The 7323-nt window shown below is 35.2% G+C and overlaps 1 pseudogene; it reads right to left on the bottom strand.

Moving 5' to 3' along the window:
* Window positions 1-4262: 4262 nt before the first annotated feature.
* On the bottom strand, window positions 4263-5515 carry LOC110742207 (annotated as a pseudogene).
* Window positions 5516-7323: the final 1808 nt, after the last annotated feature.

Genomic DNA, 7323 nt, shown 5'->3' with positions numbered 1-7323 from the left:
GTTAATATGACACAGGGGTCCATATTCTGGTACTGCATCAGTATGCCTTTGACATCAATGTTTAATTTATAGAGAAACTGAAGTTATTTTTTCTCTCAAAATCAGCTCTTACAATCTCATGTGCCCACCTCTTCTATGATAGTCCCTTGGCCTTGAAGAGTGGAATAGCTTTACTTTGTGGCCCTGTGTCTCATGAATGCAATTTATTTTGATTAGTGTCTTCTATCAGATCTGAATTTGAGGCTCTGACTGCTGTCACTGTTAAGATTTAGCAGGACTTGGTGTCCTTCTTAGACTAAGAAGTCAAAGCCCTGTAACTTAATGACACCAGGACTTTAAAAATACATGCAGAAAGTTACACAGATGTAATCTTAATTAAATTTGTTTATACTCTCAGTTTTTTAAAGCAAACCAAACTTAGTAATAATGACATATGAATTATTTTGATAAACCGTAAGATCTGTATCTTATCAGGCCAGTTACCCAAGGCAAAAGAAAAGACTTTGCTGTTCCATATGGGAAATATTATGTTAGAAAAAAAAATCCTTTTAAGATATAAGTTTTATTTTTATGTTTATTTCTTTTCTTTTTTTTTTTTTTTTTTTTTTTTTTTTTAGCATTAGGCCATGGCAGTTAGAACCCAAAAGGGGAAAAACACAAACTTATGCAAATTGAAAATGACTTGAAAGATAGAGTTATTATTTCATTATAGTCCTTTCAAAAGGTGAGAGAAAGCTTAAAAAACAGCAAGACACAGTAAAAGTTGAATTTTCCATTAAAAGTAGTATAATGTCTTGTATTTTAAGAGTAAAGCAATATCCCAATAATATTTTGTAGTTTGAATGAATTCTTCAGTGTTTAAGGTTTTTTTAAAATCAAAATTTAATCTCTAGAAAAACCATTATAATTTTCATTTAATTATATGCAACTTGATCAATGAAAGTTTTTTTAAATATAAATCCTCCTGTTACGACTTACACAGACCATTTATGACATGATTGGACTTTCTGGTTTGTCCTGACCATCCTTCTTTTTTAAAAAACCAGTCATTTTATTCTAGGACAAATTTACCATACAAGATTCTTTCCCTTATAAAATTATTGGTGTTTAAGCTTTCTTACCAAAAATACCTCTTTATTTCTAAAACATTCTTTAAATCCCTCCTATTTCCTAGTTCCTTTTACGTTGTTTTATACATAACCTTTAAATAAACTTTGAATTAGACACAAATTATTTGTCTTTTAAAAAGGACACATTTATTTTTTAGAAATAATGTTTTTCTACAATATTGTTATTGAAAAATACCCAATTAATAACATGTCCATTATTTAATTTAATATAACTTTAGATTCTAAATTATGACAAGTGTATCCAGAAGTATTTATCCCATTAAATTTACCTAATTGTTTTGTTTTAATAGTTTACTTAGATTATTTATAAAAACTATGATAATCATCATTTAGAGTTATGAAACCACACTGAAAAATTATAACTGAGACAGTGAAAGAGATCTGACCTACTGACTCCATCTCGTTTCTAGCTTCCAAGCTATCCTTGTTCATTCTTGAGCTGAGGCTGAACTAACTTTGATCGGAACTAGTTTATAGTTTACCTTTGAAACAAGGATGACAACAGTCCTTTCTCAAAACAAACCCCCGTCCTACCTGGAGACTAAACTGCCTAAAGCCACAAGATTAGAAATTATGGTTCATGATTCATGCAGCTGGAGGCTGCAAGATTCTAAATCTCCCCAAATTGAGACTAAACTGCCTAAAGCTACAAGATTAGAAATTATGGTTCAGGATTCATGCAACTGGAGGCTGTGAGATTCTAAATCTCCCCAAATTGCTACTAGGGATAACATTGCTATTGTAAAATTTAAAATCAGTACTTCAGATATTTTGTAGACTCTGCACTCTCTGGATCAGCTGGCACCACCCAGATTGATACACTGGCTCATCTAGTCTTGTGGCCCCCACCTGGGAACTAACTCAGCCCAAGAGGACAGCTTCTACTCCCTAAGATTTCATCTTCAACCCAGCCAATCAAAACTCCCAACTCACTGGCTCACTAACCACCAAATTATGCTTAAAACTCTGATCTCTGAATTCTCAAGAAGACTGATTTCAATAATAACAAAACTTCAGCCTTCCATACAGCTGGCTCTATGTGAATTATACTTTCTTTGTTGCAATTCCCCTGTCTTAATAAATCAGCTCTGGGTAGTGGGTAAGGTGAACCTGTTGGGTGGCTGCAGTTATTTCCCTGTCAACTATTTTATAGCCTGTGAATTTTAGGTGTTTACCTAAGTAAGAACCTTAAGATTAACTAAATAATTTAAGATTTAGCAATTTTTATTAAACCAATATTAACATCTTATGTATCAAAAATTACAGAAGCAAAGATTATTCTACTCTGGGCTTGGTTTATAGATTTGTAACCCTTCTGCCAAATTTTGACATCTTATAGTATTTGACAGGGATAACTGTGAAATTGCTTGATCAATAAATTCAAAGAAAAATGTATGCTGGAAATTCTTAAAACATTTCTAATATTACTTTACCAATGATTTTAAAGCTAACTTATTTATTAAAAATTTTACTTAATTCACATAAATGGGAAAAAGCATTTGACTAGTCTTTTTTTCTGATGAAGTATTTGATTTAAGTGCTTTTATTTTTCTTAAGCCAATTAATTAGAGTTTTGTATATTTTTAATAGTGAAACATTATGTACACAGCTCATAGATACATAGACATATTAGGAATGGTGATAGAAGTACATCTTATAGATTCATAAGACTTTTTTTTTTAGAACAAAACAGGTATATTTCTATTAGACTACCTGATACAGAAGATAGTGTGGTATGGATGGATAGTGTGAATGACAAATAATACAAATACATTTCATTTGAAATAAACAAAAATGCACACACAGCTCAATGAGTAACAAACTGTTTGGAAACAAACTTTTGCTTGACTATATTACTGAGCAGAAACAAAATGTAAGCACAAACACCTTTTATTTTTGACATGTATCTGGAGATAGGTAGGAAGACACTACTTGGTTTTTTAAAAATCTGATCTTCCCTTAAGGCCTGGTTGCAGACGTATAAACAATGTAAATGAATCCACTATTACCAGTTGTCATATCATATCTATGTCACCTGTGTATTCTGAGATTACACACATACCTGCCAATATACCTGAGAAAGGTTATTTTATCACAGTTACACTTGATTTCTTGGCAGGCAGAACCGAGAAAGAGTGATTTGAAATAAGTTTTGCATCCTGTTTAGAGGAAAACACTAGTATTTCCTTAAATAACAGGTTACAACAGAAAGACACTGCCTAGAAGTTATCCTTTTCACTTTGGTTCATTTTAAGTTTTTATGACTTACATAGATGTTTAATTCATTTGCTTATAGTACAATCCTGCCATAAAGTATTAAAGCACAAGATACCTAGTATTCCTTCAACATCTGCATTTTTCAAGTTTTATACTCTATATCCACAGTATATCAGCAGTTCCTGAATGTTTAAAAAAATGGGTAAAATGCTTCTAAAAATGCAGACGTCTATAACTACAATGGTACTAAGATGGGAAGGAGATAATGTGAGAAGGGATAAAAGCAAACATGTTCATGTACAGGGAATGTGGTTCAAGTGTTTGGATTTAAAAACAAGTTCTGCAGAGAAGCTGACACTTCCTTTGCCCTCCAAAAAGGACCTGAAAAGTTCCAATCCAAACTTTGGAAAACTACAGTTACAAGATGCAATAAATGATGATCAAAGCAGTCAGAAGGAGAAGGATGAATGTGTCCATTTAGCTATAGATTGTAGCATAGCCTCTTTAGGTGTTGATGGATCAGTAAAAACCAGTGAAGTACCAGAAGTGGTTGGAAGGATAGGGGTAGAAAGTAATGACCATAATACCTTGTCTAAATCAGTACAGGACTTCATGGCTAGGAAACTGTTTTAAACAGTAAAATGTCATTAGGATAGATTTCTCTCTCACCAACATTAAATGTGGCAGAATTAACTACAATAAAAAAAAGGTTTACACATAGATATAGCAATAACAGAAAACTACAAGGCAGAGAACACAAAAGAATCAAGACAGTGCTATAGGTGCAACAGTATTCCATGAGGCCAGAAAACCAGTTAACTTTGAAAGCCCTAGCAAAATATCACTCTTGTTTATAAATCACTTATTTATCATATGACTACACATTGAATCTTTGTCTTTCCACATACTGAAGAATCCTACATTCAGCCTTTAAGCATTCTGCATTTCTTGGCCAATCTTGTAGCTGACTATCTTGTTCTAGTCAATTTTGGTGCAGGTAACTGGAAGCTGCAAGCACAAGGCCTTGAGCGTGGTATCTGACACTGTTTGATAGTTTTCACCAATTGCTGTCTGATACTCATTTTCTGCATTCTCTATGATTTTAATAAACTCCTTTGCAGTTTGGGCTTCATTCGAAACAGTTAGTGAATCCTGTACATCTTTATGACTAACCAACTGAACACTGCCAACTTCATAATAGTGAACCTGAATCTTAAGCACTCCAACCACCTGGGTTGTAGGTGGTGTGATGGTGAACTTCCACTCTGATCTCCAACGACCATTCCGAAAGTTTTTAGGCTGAAACTAGTGGCTTTCAATATGTGCAGTAATAGTCTGTTGTCCATTAATAGTTTTAGCATAGACAATACAGAAACCGTTGGAATAATGGTCTTTCACATAGGCTCTTAAAACACTGTCACAGGATTCTCTCCAAGATTTCAGACCTCCATCTAATTCTTCTGGATGGGGTCACTGCCTCTTTCCATAAGTGATCAAATTTAAAGGAAATTTTGTTTCTTGATCTAAAAATCTGCTATTACCCAGATTACTGTGCTCGGTAATTAAGACCTGATCTTCATATCCTTCTATCTTCACAGGCTTGAATTGATCCATGTTATACTAGGCAAATGCATGTGCTACCCCTCCCCTGAGGAGACTGTCATTATTAAGTAGTAGCTGAATATCATTGAATACTTCACTAAATTCTTCTGGGGGTGCATGAGTGATGAATTTAGCAGCTATGCCTACCTTCTCATCAGACACACAATCATCAAAGTCGGCCATCTTGGGCTGTTCTAAGACCTTTTTTTTACACTTTCAAAATGATAACCTGTTTTATTACCCTAGGTAATTGTCAGCTAAATAGCCACAAATTTTCATATTGAAGAAAATAACCCTTAGGTGAAAATGTGATAACAAAAATTTACATCTCAAAGTAAAGAGAAAAAGTCTGGTGTGCTAGAGGGAAATCGAAACCAGCTTAATTGCCAGTTAAACATAAAATAGAAATCTATCATAAAGGCCTTTTAAATATATACACACACAAACATACACACACTCACACACAAAGATTCTGTAACTTTTGCTTCAGAACTCTAGCCATGAAATATTAATACAAATTTGCTGGCTTTCAAAAACAAAACAAAGAGGTTGGGTCAAACCGTGGTTTTTATCTCAGTAGAAAAGTAACAGCAGATTTAAAGCAGGCAGAAAAAGAAATAGAGAAAAAGAGAATTTAGGAACTCTACAGCTTACACATTAACCTTAGGGCTCTTTTTCCTTAATGTTAATGTGCACAAAGACCATAATATTTCTATTTTTCACAAACTTTAACAAGTAGAGGTGCCATAAAACTAACACAGTGCCCCGAAGGAGATCATTCTCCTTGTTTTCTCCTCATTATTACATAATTTCTTTTCCACTGTTTATTTTCTTAAAAGAAGGAACTGAGTTGTCATCCAGGGTTTTTGTGGACTGGGTTGAAGTGTGTGCTGGTTGCCAGTGGGAGGCTACAGTATGTTACCACTGAGTCATTGCTACCCTCTATGTGTTTTGTCTCTAAGCACCTCCAGGGAGGCACGAAGCATGGACTGGCCAGCTCCCATACGCACTTTCTGGATGAGCCTTTTTAAAACTAATTCTGTTGGTGGTTCCCCGTAGGACCATTGCACATCATGGGGGGTAAAGCCACTAGACACTCCCATGAGGCTCCAGATCACCCAGGGGTGTCTTTCAGTTGGGAGGAGTAAAACGCATTTTCTGTTTGGAGCTGAGGAAACTCAGTCTTTCATTTACCTATGAAGACAACAGGTCAGCTCCTTATGTAAATGCACACAGACAAGCCACATTGAAATTAATTTGGGGAGAAAAAGAAATAGAGAAAACCCTTTATTGAACTGGAATTAGAATTCTTAGAAAATCAACTTTCTAGGAGGAAAAAAGATAGCCAAGACCACTTGCTGTGAACTGTCCTCACCCACCCCTATACTTTGTAGCTCTTATCTGCCATTACACATGCCAAGGTCAAATCCTTTCAGAGTACAACATATTCTCTGGTACCCCCAGAGTCATAAAGGTTAGGTAATGCAGTGCAGGAAATCAGAACTTTGGACCTAAGAAAAATCTGCCCCGACTCTTGAAACTTCACACACACACAAAACAGAACACCCCAAAAGGGGTAAGTGGCAACATTGTTTTTCAATTCTTTAAATGAGTTTGAGTCATTAGAAGCCTTCTCTAGACTTTTCCTGGTACTGAAGATGGCAAAGGGAGAAGGAGGTATAGGGTAGAAGAAAAGCAAATGAAACAACCTTTTTTTTTTTAAGATGGGAAGCAAACACAGCAACCAAGTTAATGGTTTTGTTTGTTGTTTTCTTTTTCCCCTCTTTTGCAGCTGTGAGGAATTTTAGCCAATTCAGTGAGGTCTTGTTACCCATAATTTGGAGTTCTCATTTGGATTTGACCAAGTTAGGTAGAGTTGGTTAAATCTGATAGGAGAAAGAACAGAATAAACAATAACAGCAGCAACAACAACAAAACCCAAGAATATGATCACTGAGTGCTCTAATGGTAAGGAGAAATTTAGACCAGTTTGTTGTTAATGTTAACTTTAGCCAAGACAAAACTCCAATTCATCTACTTACCTAGGGATGGGTCTTAGGCTAAAGACCTAACATCCTAGAAGCAGGAAAAAAAATCAAACTCACCTTCCTTGTTTGAAGTGAGCTCAAACTCCAGAAAGAAACTATCTGCTTTCCATTGTTATGGAAACAGGGAAACACCTTTTTTGTTGGAAGCAAGTAAAACTCCAAAAAAGAGGAGTTGTACAGCAAAATACACTTTAGATCTTGACCAAATTTGGGGACATCAGGGATTCTCTGAGGGGCGGGTTGGGGCTGGGGGACTTCCATGCCTCAGCAAATTGTCCTATTTGTTTGAGCCATAAAAATAGCACAGGCTGGTTCTGTTACGAGTG

The sequence above is a fragment of the Papio anubis genome, chromosome X, assembly GCF_008728515.1.
Source record: "Papio anubis isolate 15944 chromosome X, Panubis1.0, whole genome shotgun sequence".
In the NCBI taxonomy this organism is placed as follows: domain Eukaryota; kingdom Metazoa; phylum Chordata; class Mammalia; order Primates; family Cercopithecidae; genus Papio; species Papio anubis.
Note: the sequence above shows the minus strand (reverse complement) of the source record. Positions and strands in the feature narration are given on the sequence as shown.